A 19,054-nucleotide genomic window follows, 5' to 3' on the forward strand; every position below is an offset into this window, starting at 1 on the left:
GTCCATTAAGTAGATTCCGTAACGCGAGTAAATTCGCTGGGAGAACGAGGCCACAGTCCTGCAGAGAACACGTGACCGTCGGATTTCCGCCGGGACAAAACGTTCATGGACTTTTCTTCGAGCGGCCACGTAATCTTGCATGCCCGTTAAGCGGCGGACGGAATTAAAACGAGCCAGTACGCGCAGGACGTATAAACGAAAGCCCGGCTTTGTTCCATTTTTTCCCCTCGCCGTCGGCCAATTCCACGCCGCTTAATGTAGCCGTAAGGGGAACTCACGAAAATTGTCCACGACACGTCGCCAAAGTGGAAGGTAAACGTGTGAGAATCTGGGAAAATAAGGGTTCCGGAAATGAAGTACCTTTGAATGATTTATCGTTCTCTGTCATTGAACATGGTTCCCTTTCCTTTTTCCTGATAAATGGAATCTAAGAATTTATGAAAAATGCGCGAAAACCAGACGTATAGGACGAAGCTAAATGCATTTAAACGGAATACATTAATTAGGTGTGCAATTACAGATGTGGACTTTTCAGTAAGGTAAAATTCCTGTCAAGTTACTTCATATTTATCCTTTTTTCTTGATAGCTGGATAGATGTGTATATTTTCATCTTCTTGAGACTCGTACCATCGAAGCGATCAAAATGACTGCTTTCAGATTCTTTGTCTCTGTGGTTATTAAAAAACATGTAAGGATTCTTGACAAGACCATCGTAGAATTTTACTGACAAAGATGGGGACGTACATATTTCTTTTTTACAAACTTCTATCTTTTAACATATTTAAAACTACAAGTTGATAGCGTTCATTCTTTATGAAACAAAGAATATTCGAGATTATAACATTTCTAAGGTATTTGTAAGAAAGAAAAGCATTCCGCTAATTTTTAGTTTACAATAATCCACGCAATCCAGTCCTACCTTCGATCAATTTTTTCCTACCTCTAGTATCTTCTCCTCGCGCGACCGAAAGTCCATTGCACGCCTAATTAAAATTCACGTACCACCATTCCACGTACCAATTCCATACCATCGACGAGCTCGGAGATAACAATACAATTTCCACAAGCAGACCGAACATACATGGTAGAATAAACACACTGTTTCCCATAAGAGGCTAAAAGAGAACAAGGTTGAAGAATCATTAGGACCTGCTGTTACAATCGTTCTGGGTGGAAGATAAAGCCCAATGAATGATAAAGAAAGCGACAATGGATCGTGTGTTATCCTCTCGCCTGCGAGAATTCTTGCCTGTTCGTTCGAATCCTTCTAATTAGAGCGCAATTCGACGAGGGCAACGAGCTCGTTTCAACGAGAACATTTTGCACGTTGCAGCCGAATTTCCTTTTAATTCACGTCCCCGACTTCGTCCTGACTGTTCCGTACAGGACTAGGAACTACAGCTTCTCTCTTCGCCACGCAATTTGTCTTCCCTGTTCGCTCCCTCATTTTTTCTTTTTTTTTTTTTTCTCTCTCGTCCCTTGCCAGTTTTCGTGGCTGACCGCAGTCGTCTGCTCGGAATCCCCTTGTTAAGTTACTCTCGGCTCGGTCTTCATTTGCTTCGAAACTCGAGACGATTTCGTCTGCCTGGCTAATGGACTCCCGCAGTTTAACAATTTCGTAATTCGGATAATTTTAGGTCGCCGTTTCCGAGAGAAGCGTGGTACGTTCGTTATTGGTTAATGGTTCATGGAGATGTCTGTGGTGTTTGCTTTGGGTTGGGTTATGTTATTATATGTCGTTTTGGCAGGGAATAATCGATCGATGTCCACGGATGTAATATACGGCTCAGATCGTTGGATCATAGGTGGTCATAACGATTTCGGTTAGGTGTGAATCGGAATAGGAAATTTTGGGATATTTATTTTTACTTTGTATTCTACATTCAATTGAATCTGTATCTGTGTCTGAACTATATTACATGAGAATCGTGTATTTATGAACCGAATATATTTTATAAGCATTTTTTGTAGTTGTTAATTATAAAGCAATAAACAAAGGTAGATAGGTAAATACTCTGCAAGACGTTTTCACAAGTGCTAGTCACACGATCTTGATCTATTCAATTCAGGATATTGAATGAAATTCTCTTAAGATGTCAAATAAAGCCGTTCAAGCTGCCTTGAATCGTGCAGAAAAATACGTGTGCCGGCAGAAATGATTTATTTCATATGCGGAATTCGATATGTGGTGACGATGTCTACGTGGTTCAATTAATTGCACGAAACCGTTTAGTTTTCTCTGTTTTCTTTCTTGGTATACTTTAATGCTTGTGAGTACTTTTATACTGGAGGAGAAAAGGAACGGTCGCGGTTACCAACTGGAACAAAAGTCACCACGAAAGTATCTGCAGGAAACATAAAAAAGAGTCGCCTAATCCGCTGTGTCTAGAATTGCCTGGGATTATTAAGAAGAAAAATGGCAAGACAAGAAATCCAAAATTTGCACGAATTTGTTACTAACCGCTATTTATAGCGAAAACTGGGAAATTTGTTGACGATGAAGAATGCATCGGATTTATAAACTAGGAAAAATATCAAGTGAAGTTGCTTCACATAGTAACATTAAAATAGATCCACGATCTATTTGTACAATGTAAAATCATACTAATTCTACCTAAGTAACAATTTTTTACGTTTCAATTAATATTTTTACGTAGCGATATTTCTTGCAAGAAACAAACTGTTTTATCCCAACTATGCTACTGATACTCACAATCAGAGATAAAATTAATTCATAAAACTTCTCTCGTGACGAGTTTTGTGATAAGAATCTTACAAGTTTAGTTTTTGAAAGGAAACGACAAAGGTGCATTACGTGTTATTGTAGAGGGAGAAAAAGGAAAGGATGTAGAGCTTGGTATAAAAATGCAGCGAGTTCTTTTTTTCAGAAAAGCATGTGCCTTGGGTGATGCCGTTCTCTGTTCGTGTATAAAATAGCTAGAACTAATTAATCTCCTCTGAAAGCACAGGTTGAGAATGTTCCTTGAGGCGTTGTTAAGAGCATTTTACGTATTCACGATTTTTCGTCGTTGAAGGACGCGTTTCCTTGAAATTTTAATGTCACGATAAATCGTACATCGGACAATTTATCCGTCGTTCATTAAACTCATATAAGCCATATTTTACCTCTCGGCTGTTTCTTAAATTGAAAGGATAGCTGCCAGTGACTGAAAACCGTAAATTCATAGATTAATTCTCATGATTTTGATATGGAAATACACCTGTTTTAATCGAAGTGTAGTATTACAGTGTTGTAAACTAAATATACTTCGCTTTGTAGCTTGCAATATCGTCCAAGGTTTCTCCAAATTTTTTACGTTTTAACAACTTATCGGGGAAATATTACAATCTCAGAATCTTCAACTTCGACTGACTTCTTCAAAACTAATAAATAAGTAGCAAAATAATAGTGAAGTTCAGTGTCCTTTAGAGGTTCGCTACCAATTCACTTTTCATTTTTTCACCGAAACATCTCAAAGTTCAAGTAAGACTTATCGATATCTTCAATGAGCCACGAATTCAATCGTCAAAATGCAACATTGGATTTTTTATTCTTTTTAAACTAAAATCTTCTGCAATTCCATAAAGCTTTCACCGATTTCGGTCTTTAACCAGACACATGCTCACCCTTCGCTTATCTACGTAATTCTTTCGTTCAAACGTTTAAGAAAATTCAAGCAAAGTTCATCGGCGTCCCCGATCAATCAAATAAAACGCGTATTACCGTCGAATCACCAATGATCGTTGATGATTTTCCACCGTGAAAAGATCGAACAGCTACCTGTAACGTAACGTTTCGTTCGCGGCTGCTGTGCTCATGCAGATTCGGATTTCTTTATCAATTTTTCGCGGCCAGGCATCGTGCTTCTGGTGCGAAGAATCCTCCTTTATCGCGAGGAACGACCGGATCGGTTTTCAGTCCTCTGTCGTCAGGCGCGGCTGAAAAATGGCTGCCGGCCCCCAGGGCCGTCAAGTGCCATTACGCCGGACGTGGATAGGTTACATTTTTAATTTCCTCGTTCGGCCGTTTTGACGGAACATCGATAATGGTTATCGCCGCCGGTCGATACATCGTCGCAGCCATCGGCGCCAGGTGAATTCACTTACACGCTCGATGGCTGGTGTCTATATAAGCGTAACGTGACGCACGATCGAGATTAATGAAGGTACGTGTGAGAGCGAGTCTTGAGGGGATTCGTTGAGCGTCCGCGCGCCACTGGCTATCGCGAATTTATCGCGGAAATAAAGCCACCGGGAAATTAAATCGATATCAACCGGTGGTGGGTACTGTAACGGAGATCGAGCTGACAGCTGGCAAACGCTGATTCTGTGTTCTGGGAATATTTTTTAAATACTCTTGTCCCGTTTTATCGGTGTTATTTAGGATGTGTTATATGGAATGCGATATTTTCATCGAGATCAACTCGTATTTCTTTTCTCCCTTTATTTTCTATTTGGAAATAATGGCATATTTTCGATATACTAACGTTGACGGTGTGTTATATAAAATGAATGGCTTTTAGGTAATTTTCTACAAACATATATTCATTTGTTTTTTGTTTGTTTTTTCTATAGGCGAAGGGGAATAGGATGGAAATGTTCGTGGTAAAGCAACCCCCTTCCTCATTTTTGTTTTCAAACGAGTCGCGTATTTTGAAATACGTTCGATTTCGTTGTATGTTAGGTATTTAGAACGTATTACACATTACATGCAAGAAATGGATCTTATATAGAGTCTGTCACGCCATTGCACTTTCTTATATTTCTTATTTTCTTCCAAAGAGAATAAGCGTTAGAAATTAAGCGCGAGTTTCTATAAACTATATAAACGTTGCAAACACTACGAAATAAAAGGGATAATATTACGGATTTTGAAAGAAAGAGCGGATGAAACTTAGCAATTTCATCGTTGCAGAAATTCCATCAAAGCGACGGCAAAGCAACGCCGCTTTTAAAATTGCGTTGGCGAACAATTCATTCCCCCGAACGTGTACAGGCCTCGTCAAATAAATGGCAGGAACAAAGAGAGCAGCGGAATTCATGTTCGTAGGAAGAATCAGTGTCGCAAATTATCCGGCAAAACGAAACAGCGTCGTGACGAGATAAAAGAATTCCGATAGCGCGCGGGACAGTCGCCGCGCTGTCTACCGCACTCCGCTTCAAAAACACCCGACGAGTTACAATGGGCCGAGTGTTGTCGCAGTTGCTGCGCCAGCAATAAACAGTACATCAACGGTGTTCGCGCACCAGATAACAAGCTCCATTGCAACGCGAAGGGAGAAACCCTGAATCCTGACTGCAGTTACCTTGTATACACAGCAATACATTTCTGGTCAAAAGTTAGGGATCACCCGTTTTAATTTTGCCCTGTCTTTTCAGCATTTTCCAGCAAACCGTATTTTCCCACGTTAATTTTGTCGCGGTCACCGAGAAATGTTTGGAGGTACGAAGAAGTGCGTTATAATTGAGGAATTTCTTGGAAAACGGTACATAAAGCCAGGGTCAAAGCAAGTTTTACTATGACGTGCTAAGTTTAAAAATATTTATTTTGTATATACGGAACCATTGCCATGAAAAACTAAAGCTTAGTATAGTTTAACTTAGTTTACTTTTCAACTTTAGACGAAAGGCAGCATAAACGGAGGAAACAACTTTGGAAAATTTCATAAACTTCTCAAAGAAAACATCTACATAAGCTGCATAATTAGCGAACTATTAATTAACCGGACTGGTTAATTAATACTGTTACATTAACACACTGATAATAGTAATATAAATATAAAATTCATATCGAATTGCATATGTATAACATACACGTATTCAACTGTATTAAAATACACGGAATTAGTTGATCTCTGATAAAAACTTTTCTCATCAAAATTCACTAATTTTACATTGAAAATGAATGTTTAAATATCAAAACACACAGATAATTTTAAAATACGTAGTAAATGCGATTTATTCTGCACAACCTACAAGAAAAGTTCAATTTCCTCAGCATCAATTGATCTCTAACTTTTGAACGACTTTGATCTAAGCCACGTATAAACATGTAAAAACGCATTTACAGAAGATAAACATGATGCGCATACAGTGTGCTAAAGCAGATTCTTGTACACGCGAACAGCACGCGAATAAACCTTCACGGTAGCAAGCGTGCCGACAGATCTAGTATCTGGAATGTCCAGTACTAGTGCATTGTCGATTGTGGGCAACTATCGGAAATGAACCGATCATCCGGAGCCATTGGAGAGTTTATCGTTTGGTTATGACGTAGCCGTATCTCCGATAGAAAGCCGGCTCTTCCTTTGTTCTTCTCTCTGTCTCGCTGGAATCAGGTAATTCTACTCGTTCTTACGTGCGCCGCGTCCGGCCTTTCATCGACTTCGTTCACTAGCGCGTTCTACGACTGGACGAGACTCTTGCGAATCGAGACGACTTTGTGAACGAAGCTGTTATTTTCTTTCTCTATTTTTTTATTTAACTAGATTTATATCTACATATTAATGACTAGATCGTGGATGTTTACGTAATGTTTATAGATTCACGGGAAATTTAAATGAATAAAAATATATAGAACGCGTAACATGCAAGTATACAAAACATTTAAAAAATTAAGATTTATTCTAAAGATATTCTAAAAATATATTCGTATAGATATCTGCAGAGTGCACTAAATTCTGTATTAATGCAAATATTACTTGTAAGAATGATGTTCTAAGAAAATTCTACCAATATAAAAAAAAATATACCATTGTAAAATTGTTACGAAAAATTGCAAATTGGTCGTTTTGGCAGTCCTAGCAGTATCAATGATAATACGATTCTGACAAAATATCGAGGATGCGATATTTTGTACTTTCAAAGTATTCCAGCAATATGCATGTACCTTTGGCAAGAAAAGATTTCTAAAAAGCTTCCGAAATTTCTATAAAAGGTTACAAATGGATCAGTTTGATTATTCCAATGATATCAGTGCCAATATAGCTCAATGTTTTTCACGTTCGAAACATTCTTCCCCTGTTTCCTCAAATCTCTAGTCATATACACGTACCTTTACTAGTTCACAAGGAAGAAGTTCCAACAACCATTACATCGTACATTTTCTCTTGAGGAACTACCATTAAACGAAGTGTAAAACGCCGTGCAACAATGTTCCATTATCAGGTAATTCTCCATCGACATGCAGAGCGTTATCCCGTTCTCAGTTTCTGATCTCAGTTCGACGCTTTCGATACTCGTTCAATAAGTTCGGAACAACGGGAAACGAGCAGGGATGGGGAAGTAACAGGGGCTGCGATAAAAGTAGTTCGATTGAAGATTCCTCTTCCTTGCTGGTGGTCCCCGCCGGCGACTACGGGGAAATAATAAACAAAAGTTTGCGTGAAAACTTTGGTTTTAAAATGATATTAGCCGGTGGATATCGGGCCCAGGGCGCAGCAACTCGGTTCCGATGCACGGGCGCAAAGTAATGATAAACTTTCGAACAAGTCTCCACGCCCACTGTCTGCGAACCTTCTTCTTCCTGTTTTTATTCCGACCTTCTCGCCCCGGCAACTTTCTCGTGTCTTTTTTGGATCGCACGTCGCCAAGTATCCAACCACTTTAGCGTTTCTCGCATCAGAGAACACGTTCGATTTTTCGAAGAGAATCGCCTGTTTGATTCGTCCTTTCTTCCTTCTGATTCTGAAGCTTGCGCCGTTCGTAAATCGAATAAGGAATTGTATAACAGGTTCACTTTTTAGGGTAAAGGTAGCGCGTTCTCTCACCGATGATGTTCTATTCAGAGGAATTTTTATGAATATTTTAATTTGCATATTTGATGGGTTTGAGATATTTTTTAGGAAATTAGATTTAAAATGGATGAGAAAATACAGTTTCAGAGAAGAATGATTATTTTTTGATTTATATTTTAAATGAGAAGTCTTTATCAATATTTATATCTATAATCACGTATTTCAATTTCACGCGATATAAATGCATTTTTTTTTTCTGTGAAACTCGATAACAGAAGTTTATCGCAATTTAAAAAAAAGTTTGCAATCGCCAGTTTCAAATTAATTACACTTTATTAATATGACCCGTTGAAAGTTTGTATTTATATTTTCAGTAAAAATATGGACCATAAAATTCAGACGAAATTTTTATTTTTCACCATTCTTTCCTCTTTTTATGGCAAAATATATATGCTAGGGAGGAAAAAGAAAGAAATAATAGAAACTGAAGCTGAAATTAGAGACTTTGTAAATGTAGTTGTAAATTTCATACCTTCTGTTGCATTAAATTGGTACATATAAAATGTCATTTTGCAAATAAAACTTCTAAACGACATATTATTTAATCAAAGCAATTTTTATGCGATTCCATGCACATACAAAGTACATATATAAACGTAATAACGAGATCACACGAATACCGATGCTATTCACGATAATCGATATAAAAAGTTTCTGGTATTATACGAAACGATATTTATTACAAATTTTCTTGCCATTGAATATAAATAACTTATAACAAAGCTCCTCTTCTTTAGTGTGATTGGTTAAAAAAAAACGGCACTTCGTATGCACCAACCTAATATTTAACATCAGTTCAGTTTCGTGAGTTTCTTTTCTCAATTTCCTTTTCCTTTATAAAGTCACTTTTCCGCAAAAACATATTTTTGTTTCTATTTTTATTCTCCAGAAAATTCAATCTCTCTCATTCTTACTTCCGTCTGTTTCTTGATCTTGGAAAATTTCCGCGGATTCATAGGAATTCTGGCCCGTGCAAAATATCACCACCACTTCGGAACTTCTCGCGCGCAGATGCAATGCTATAAATTCCTTTTTATTTTCGTCCGGTTATGGCGCTCATTTTTCCTTTTATTAAATCCTTTCCCCATTCCCGACGTCTCCTTAAAAATCGTTTTCCCGTCGAGTTCGTGCAACACCTGGCAAAACAATTCCTCTTTTTGGTGGTTCTTAGATCCTTCTTCGCATAAGACTTAAATTACGTTTCTTTCACCTCTGGCCACGTGTTCTTTTCTGTTCCGCGATGCCTTCCAAATAATTTCCCGTGACAAACGAATCGTTCCTCTCCACGTATTTCATCGATTTCCACTTTCTTAAAATTTGAAGATAATCCCTCATTAACGTAGTATCTTTTTAAATGGATCTTAACTTCACGTCAACTGCACCTATGATTGTAGCTATTAGCGACTACGACGAAGGCTCAAGATATCGTGAGATTTACATTTTGTTTTATATCGTGGTGTCATTCGCAAAGAAGACTATTTTTGAAACTTGTCTATTGGTGCTCAGATCTTTATTCACAGTTGGTTGGATACTTTGGATGAACATTAACGAATCGTAAGTTTTGTTATCTTCCAAATTCTGTTTGCTCGCTAGCATCCACGAATGTTTCATCCTCGCGTGTCCTATTATCCTTTATGTTTATGACATTTCTCTGTTTTCTATTTCTCACCCACTGTTCGCTGTGTCTGCTATCCTCTCGAATTGTACAACCGCAAGACCAGCCACGTTTATAGGAATCCCCATAATTCGGCGTCCTTTATTTGCTGTCTCGATACTCGGGAGCTTGTTGCCTTTCCAATTCTTCGTTTTACGACGTGGCGTAGACGAAAGGAACATGCTGAGTGAATTGGAAAACTGGTTTCTCCGGGTATATAGCGGAATTTTCAATTGATTTGAAGAATCTTGTTAGAGAGAACGATTTATTTTACTTGACGAATTTTGTGTTGTTGTATGTGTTAATTTTTTATTTGAAATAGTCTACTGTGTTTAATCTTGCAACATATTCCAATTATTCTAATAGCTGCCTCGATCGTTCTTAACTTCAACTTAATCCAAGTCCTTATTCTTAGACAGGATAAATCCTCGAATAAGAAGCGTAGAAATTCACAAAACGTTAAACGCGTTTACGCACTCGCGAAACATTTTTCAGTTCATTTTAGACAACATCGATTTGTTCCTTCAACTTCGTCATACAAAACTCTCGTTCTGAAAATACCAAATATTCCTTTAACGGTTCAACGAAAATATTTGAACAATACACTAAACATGTCTATGCATCGACTCTCTAAAATACCAACCAATTATTTTGGATCACAAATTTTCACCATAATTAGACAATATGCAGTGTTGTGACAGTATGATGACATTCGAGCTTCAGACGTGCTCCCACTGGTACGTCGCGCTGTTTTCCGAAGTTTCCTGAACGTTCTAATTCCTTTCCTCAGGGCAGATCCGAACAAAGCACAACGTACCAATGAAAACACGATTGAAACTCGAATAACCACAAATATGGTGCCTTCTAATTTTACTTCAACACACCAGTCGTTCCAATCTTTTTTCCTTAAATCTGCCGCTCTCCTTAACTCTTTCCTTCTCACAATCGCACTTGCAAGACACCGGTCGAACGATCCGATTTCACATTAAACCGTTTCCTCTCCATCTCCCTAGATAGATTCGCTGTTGTAATATCGAGGGAAAACCCTGGATAATTAAGAAGATCTACTCGACCATGGGACATGTGCGTGCCAGGTATACCGGAACCAGAGTATAAAAGGTAGCCGCTGGTGAGTTGTCGGGGAGTGTTGTCAGCGTTGTCGAGGAGGATGACCCGCGTGAAAGAGAGCGTTAGAATCGTGGTGACGAGAGTTGTGAATTAACTATTTAGTTGTCTTAGTTATAGCACATAAACTGCATTTAGTTCGCGTTAAATAACCATCGTTTCCTGTTTAATCCATTCTAAATAGATCTATTAATAAATAAATAAAATCCTACACTATCATCAGCGATAGGTGTTCGCGTTTCCGACGTCGGTTACGCGCACAATGCGTAATGAGTAACGTTACCGGCACTTTGCTAATTGCGTGCTGCCGACAGGCACTGTGTGCTGCCTGGTCCGATTGTCGCGGAATATTGCTTCGCGCGGGGAAAATAACGCCATGGACGCGCCTCGACGTTTCACGCTTTTACGCGGCCTCGTTCAAAGCCATTCAATGGCATTCTAGCACCCCCTTTTATCGGATTTCTATGGAGTTCGCGAACGATCGTTTCATTGGCCAGCTGCGTCAAGAGCTACGCGTTAAAAGAAAAACGATTGTTCTCGTCATATCTGGACACTGGCAGCGGATGGTGTTTTCCAAATTTTCATCGGTTTACTTTACTATTTACGAGTGGTCGATTGTTCTTTCCGCGTGGCAAACATGGATAGATTCGTCGTTTCATTTTTTTAAGAGACGACGTATCGATCTTTTTTGTTGTTCTTTACTCTTTTTCATTCTATACTGCGCCAAGAGAATTATGAGAGCACGTTTGATTTCTCTGAAACAGAGTGAAGAATTAATAGAATTTTTCATTCGCTTTTGCGATTGAACATTTTCTACGTATTCCTTCTGACAAAAGACGTTTCTGTCGTCTAACCTGTTCTGTAAAAGTTTCCCCGAGATCCTTATATTAGGTTTCGCTCTCGGGAGAATAAAGTGATTTCGATTTGTTGTTAAGATTGAATATTTCAAATTAAATTTCTGTACTTTTTACTTTCGTTAGATCCTTCCGTGTCGTACTGCGCTAAAAGAGCGAATTTTTATACGCGTGTTTGGTAAAAGCCTTCGTTCTTCGAAAAATTGAAAATTTACAAGATATTCTTATTATGGCTGACAAACCGAGGAGAACAATATTCGCAGAAAATTGAGCAAGAAACACGTGGACATACGATGAGAAGCGTAATTGAAAGAGCACGCATTCGTAAAGTAGCTAAAGGCCATTTCGTCGATATTAAACGTTTACGGATAATTGAAATGCTTCAGTAAACTACCGATCAAAAATAACTAATATTCTCATAATAATCTCATTTCGTCTAGCAATTATTTCGTAACAAAGTGGTAAAATTACTTTAGCAACATCCGGCGGAATAATTTCTTACAAAGCAAGGCTTGCTGCATGTGTAATAGTTCAAAAAATGAGGAGAAAATATTCTCACAGCTTTAATGGCACAATGAAGTGAAACAATAGCGAGAAAAGCCGGAATGAGCGAAAATTAACTGATTACCCTGTTAATTCGACTGGCGTTGCCAAAAGGGGAAATTGAATCTCGCGACGACAGTAAATTTCATGGGGGTCGTCGTTAACGGGAAAACTTTACGGAAGTATAGAGTCGACGTTGAATTGCAGGAGACGCATAATAAACGGAGGAATTCTGTTTCAGCTGTTTCAACGTGACTTGTTCTCCTTCCTCGAATTTATATTTCTACTCCAAAGAGCGTATCTCTTCGTAGAAGAGAGAAACTCTCTTTGCGTCCACACGTGTGGTTTTCTACCCAAGTAATTAGCAATTCGCGTTTTACATCTCTATACTGTGTCGAAAAGTTTGGAAATTGCTATTTATAATATAACATTGTATTTCCTGTTTTTTTTTTTAAATAATTGCCGAACAACGATTAGTAACGACGCCTTGAAAGTTGCGACTCGATGTGGTAGAAGCGAACAGGCAGGTTATACTTTACAGAGAAATTTTATTACATCAGCTTCGTCTGGCAAAAATGACCAATTCGCGATTTTTCATTGGAACTTCGTAGATCTATAATGATGTATTTTTAGGACCACGATGACTCGTACTACTTATGTATATTTTTATACATACATTTTATGATAAGTATATTTTCCTGAATTTCCTGATTTTAATGTCACTTTATGATCAAGCAGGAAGATTTCAACTTAACATAGTTGAAAATGAAACATGTTTAAATACTACTTATGCGATCTCTGTGAGATTTTGTACGATGTCATTAACATCTACGTACGTTCTCAAATTCGTTTTCAAACTTTGCCAACATAACGATGACAGTCGAATCACGTGACAATGCTAATGAAATTTCGAAATGTTTCGTATCAGACTAATTAATATATTAATAAAATATTTCTACAACCATTTGAATACTTGCGTAAGCCTGTGTAAACTTTCATATATTCTATTAAAACTTTCGTCCTCTGCACCGAATAATTAAAATACGATCCTCTCTGAGAATATAAAAATATTCTCACTGCAACAAGCAAAAAACTAGTCTTCTGCTGCACCGGAACTTTCGACGCAAAAAAATTTAAGTGCCTGTTGTAAGTATCTCGAAGCCGAGTGGAAAAAATTAATTATTTTACCGGACGAACTCTTTACGATCGTTTCGTCGTTGTTTTTACTGGACGCTGGAGGGTGGCAATCTCCGACAGGCACGGAATTTAATATTATATTTATTAGCCGGCCGTCATTAATCATTTTGACGTCTATCACGGTGTGCCTCGAACCTCGGCATTCTTTTACGACGAACACCCGTTTTTCTTTCCTTTTCCGCGGTCGCTCGCCGTGATCTTTTTCTCTATTGAAAATTCCAGTGAAAATTGGCTGACGTCTATGTTCTCGAAACGACGAGTGATAAGACTGGCATGCGAACAGAGCTTAAAGAAATGTCCACTTTGTGAAAAGACGCGGTCCTTATTGGATGTCCTTTGGATAGACGCTCTCCCTTTTCTTGCAGAGTATAATAATTGCTCGATGCTAGTCGGTCCGACCTACTGGTTTGGAAAAGCACTTGACGCTTCCAGATCCTGAGACCCCAATTTGTATCTTTTGTACAACCGATCGTGAGTACATACAACGAGAAATGGACGAATTACAAGAAACAGTTTAAAATGATTCAAAGAATACGGAAGAATCAAAAAGATAGCCTTTAAGATAATATTCATCGTCTAAATATACGTGTGTAGCTATTTATTGTAAGAAGAAAAAGAGATATGACAGCTCGAATTACAAAACGTATATTTTTGAAATTTATTGAGTTTTATCATTTTTGGGAAGGATTGCTTGTTTTAAAATTAAAACTTATTTTAATAGGAGAAAGTACTGAAAACAAAAAGGAAGAACGAAATAATTGTTTAGTCATACGATTAATTCTCACAGACTCACAATTCGCCATAGAATATTGTACAAGGTATGATGACGAACAGTATCGGGGGTAAACAAAAGAAGCGCATCGAAGGGTAGCTATTAATTAAGAAAGTTGAGTGATTAAACGCGACCACGTTGAAAAGAGCTTCCACGGTATCTCGTGAACTGATGAAACGAGGCCGCGTACTTTCGTGCTAGATTTCGACTTGAAATTTTGAATTACGATGGCCTCTGATGTCGATGAGGCGACGTGACTGTGAAATTACAGTTCATGAATTATGCTATCGGTTGGCCACAATTCACTAACCGTGTCTGTGGACCGATTACAATCGACTTGATCGATTCGCCGGAGAGGACTTTCGATAACTACTTCTTCGCTGGTTGCTGGCTATAAATCGTATCGAGCACATATTTCATGACTTTTGACATCGCCTATTTTTGCCATTATTCGTTTTGCACGTGCGAATTGTGAGGGAATTCGATGCGCGCTAGTAATCTTCGTCAAATGTATAATATTTCATAGTATATTTTTAAGCGGTATAATTTATCTCGGAAAAGAAAGAAAATACACAAAAGTCGTTTGATCGCGTGTAAAATTTTGCAGAAATTTACAATCGGTTAAAAAATTATCCAGCTTTCTGAATATTTCGTGCTTAACTCCTTGAAATCTAATTTTTTACTGTATAGTTCTACGTTATCTTCAAATTATTAAAATGTCATTGTAAAATAAAATAATAAATATTTGAGATAACTAAATTTCAAGTTTTTCTTCTTCTTTATCGATATACGTATAACTTCCCACAATGTAGTTGGATGCTTTTATGGTTAACTGTACGGGCACACGATATTGGAACAACTTTCGCTGGACCGATTTGTCGTGACTGTGTAAGTGTGACACATTAACGTATGTAGGTATCGTAAATTAATAGTTGTCACAAAGTAGACGTTGCAAAACTAGTTTGAGCGTTCGTGAGTTACGGAATAAAGCTTGATATACGACGCAAAGTAATAATCTTGAGATAAATGTTCATATTTCATTATGCTGCTTTGAACGTCCTTTCTCGGTTAATTGCAAGATTGTAAATTTTAGTGTAGAATTGATGTATCATATAATCACAAATAACGTTTGCCATGCTTTTTGATATATTGTTTATCCGTTGAATATTGCGTAACATTAACAGGTCCGATAGGAAACAAATGAAATGTTACAAATTATATGTCATTTGATTATTCTGCTCGACGTCAAATTGGAAAATCATGAAAGGCAGGCTCATAACGTACGATTTATAATGATTTATCAATTCACTGATATTACTAATTGATAAATTATTGTACGAGAGAATTCGGTTATAATTTTTAGTTATATCGCGATAACAAAAAGCACAATGTCAAGATTTATTTCAGTCTACGGTCTATTTGTTATTATTTTATATAATTTCTTACCTTAACAGCAGCATTTTGATCCGTTGGTGGAATGATTTTTGCAAATCACGTGCTTTTAACGAACGCACAAAAATATACAGAAATTTATGAATTGAAACAATTTTCAGGAGATCCTTTAACTCCAAAAATACATTTCCACCACACACTTGTAGCACGCGACACGATAAATCTCTTATCTCTTCCTTTTACCGAAATTGCTAGCGCGAAACTCAAACTAATACGTCAATCTGTCCATCATCACTGTTTCACGATGACGATCACGTTCGTGCTGCAGAGTTTCCTTCAACGAAGTCAACACGAATTATTCAACAACAGAGATCTCGCGATAATTGCCAGCACTCTATGAATTCCGTTTGCAAATCCATCAGAAATGGCCGGATCAATGCATGGACACATTTGGTGAATTACAGCGCCGCGACAGAATGATTCATGAGCGAGGATTTCGATCGGGCAAGCGGCAGATTTGTTGGTTCGTTTGCAAAACTGGCGCGCAATTAGCCCTATCCTGCGCATCATTCACCATGATGATGCGCAATTACTTAGCTACCGCCGTTTCAGGTGTTTAATATTTACGGTTTCACGTTACCGTCAAATGACATTTGTTAGAAATCGAACCGCACGGCCTAACTAATCAATTTGTCGTTCGAGATTCAACGTGGCGACGAAAGGCTGGAGTTCGCGATAATTTTTAATATTCACACGATAGAACAATAAATATTCGAAGAAATTTCGAGCCATGTTCTACTTTGTGTAATTTTCCCCAAAGATCCGTATTGAGCGAAAGCGTGCCGTTTTCTTGTTTCAATCTCAAGAAGGATAAAAGCAAATTTGAATATTTAACAGCGAGTCAGTTTGTTAATTTCGCTTTCTACGTTTTACGAGAACGACATTTGCGTTAGCCATACTCGTTCATAAATTTGATAAATGCACAGGTCATATCTACATCCCATTTACCTACAAATAACATCGTCATGAAAACCTAATTTCGTGCTGAAACTTTGCTGTTAAAGCTACTACATTAATCAGTACGTTTCACTTCGAACATAACAGCACGTTATCTGCGTAATAGAATTTTGTAACTTGTAAATAGTTATAGCAGCATGTTTGCAAATAAAGCGGATATTTTAGATCGAAATTTTTATTAATATCGTACAGTGATATAAAAATGAGAAATATTGGAATTTTGTTAACTTTCTCGATCAATGGATCGAGTAATGTACCTCACGCTTTCTACAAATTTCCTTTTTTGTCGAACGTCATTTAGACCTAATTTCTTCTTTTAGCCTTCTCGATCAAATGTTTAACTGCGTTTCGTCGCTATTTGCGAACTAATTACGAGAACTCATGGAACGATCGAGTTCAGTAAATGAACTTTAAAATTGGCTTCGAGTTCGGTTGTAGGTAAAAAGGTCGTCGCTGGTAATATAAGTTAAGGCAACTTAAACCGCATATAAAATGATTATGAAACTATCCAAGCCAATCCGACGATTTAAACGTTCATCCTTAAATCAGTTTCATAATCGTGCTAAAAAGAAAAAGCTGCAAATTCAATTTAAATCGAGTAGAACTTGTAGCACCAACTCCCGTATTTCAATTGTCGACTGGAGCTGCTTCAAGCTAGACATTTAGCAACCCCATAGCATTAACAATTGTTGTAATTTTTGGTTATAGTGAAAATAATATACGATACCATTTGATACGCTTGAAAATGTCGCATGATAATTATTATGCAATTTACTATATAATTGAATATTCTCTAATAATTATGTTCGAATAATTGAAATGTGTCATATTAACTTAAATTAATAATATAATATTCTACGACAAATTACACAGTAGATATGGAGCTTGTTAAACGTTGATCGATGAAATGATATTTGTCGTTAATGTTATATTCCTGTTCAATCAATTCATTTTCAGTCTCTTTGCAGATTTATTTTGTTCTTTTCTGTATTACTCTATCTTCTACTCTTTGCTACAATTCTTTATTCTTTTTATTCTTTAATACAATATTTATTATTAAATAGGTCCTTTCTTCTATCATCATTTTTGCTTGCATTTTATGTGAACAAACAAGAGAAAGGTTCAAAATGTATAATAAAGTATAGTAATAAAGTAATGAACAAATTTTTAAAGCACGTATACAGGATGAAATCTATCTATCTCCATTATTTAAAAATCTTTTCCAACAAAGTTTAAAATTCATATGAGAGATCCTAGAGATATGAGAATACGTGTCAGGAAGGAATTTGCTTAAACGCTAGCAAAAGTCATCTCGAGCACAGGCTCATGGTAATTGTTATTCGATCCATGGAACTCTTACAAGTAAATACAATTCAAAAGTTTCAGGAGTTGGGCCAAGCTTGGTCTGATCCTGCCACGTAGCAGCAAAGAGATCCTTAAATCATGTTTGATCGTGATGTTACGATCGATCAGCATTTCAATCGACGCGACGCCTTCTTCTCTCGTGGAATCGTGTCGCCGGCATACACCCGACGAAATTGAATTTGAGTAGCAGCAGGTACTCGGATAGACGTACTTTACAACATGTTTCCAGAAAAATTCACAGCATATGCATGTCCAATGATACACCATGTAAATGGATTATGAATTCAAACGTTTGTAAAAGTTGAAGAAAATTCATGAAAATTACATTTGTATTATTAATCTTTAGAATCTTGTATTTTAATATATTTTATAGAATGTCGTAGAATCTCCTGACTTGGCAATTTTTCCTCCATATTAAAAATTTGTATGCTATATTACAAATTATTCCACTTTCTACATTATATCAGAAATGTGTTAAATAATAATTTTTTAAAGGAAATTAAGAAAATATCTCTCTGGTGTAGGAATATTATACGAAACCAATACAAAATTCTTCGTATAATTCAAACCGGAGAATTCATTATCCAATTATTTAAATTTAATATTCCATAAAAACTTCTTAAATATTTAATTTTTTTCTTTTTTATAAATATAAGATAAGATCCTAAGAGAAGAGGCTCTAATATAGAGATCAGAATTCGTTGGTTTCGTTTACTTTCATAGTAACATGGTAAAGCGAGTGTACGTCAAGATCTCATAATTTATCGTTGAAAACTTAATATACGTTTATAGTACCAGCGACTTAATAAAGTCGCTTTAAAGCGGTCGCTACAGGGGAAGCATTCTACTCTTGAATTTCTAAACAGCTTCGCCCACTAGTTAATCTGTAGTACAAGTTTAGAAAGTTATGAATTAACTGCTACATGCTATATTTCTTACTTTTTTACGACTCAAAGTGATGACACAATTATAATTCTCCATCTTCCAAATTAAGACAATCTAATCCATCTTTTTATCAAACTAACTACATATACTTAAATCTTTACTCTCACAATCTATTTCGGTCTTTCTACTTAAATTTAAATTGTCACGTTACATTCTTGCCGGCCAAAAGTTTGCGATCATTACGTGTTTTATCGAACCCTAAAATACAACAGATATACGTTACATTTGGATTCTGTTTAGCGAGAATAATTTTTGATTAGAAATTTATCAAAATTTTTATGCAATTGTTCAAGTACTTCAGCTACTTTTAACAGACACGCACATGTCCTTCGAGATTAAGAAGAACATTTAATCCGCTATCTTCACTGCAGGTTAATGAAACCACGAGCCAAC

At 36.9% G+C, this 19,054-nt stretch overlaps 1 protein-coding gene across 3 annotated transcripts in view; it reads left to right on the forward strand.

Moving 5' to 3' along the window:
* The window catches only part of LOC122566773, a 642,331-nt gene that overhangs the window by 338,710 nt on the left and 284,567 nt on the right, over nucleotides 1-19,054 (forward strand). The gene's annotated exons all lie outside the window — the stretch shown is intronic.

This window comes from Bombus pyrosoma, linkage group LG4, assembly GCF_014825855.1.
Source record: "Bombus pyrosoma isolate SC7728 linkage group LG4, ASM1482585v1, whole genome shotgun sequence".
Taxonomy (NCBI): Eukaryota; Metazoa; Arthropoda; class Insecta; order Hymenoptera; family Apidae; genus Bombus; species Bombus pyrosoma.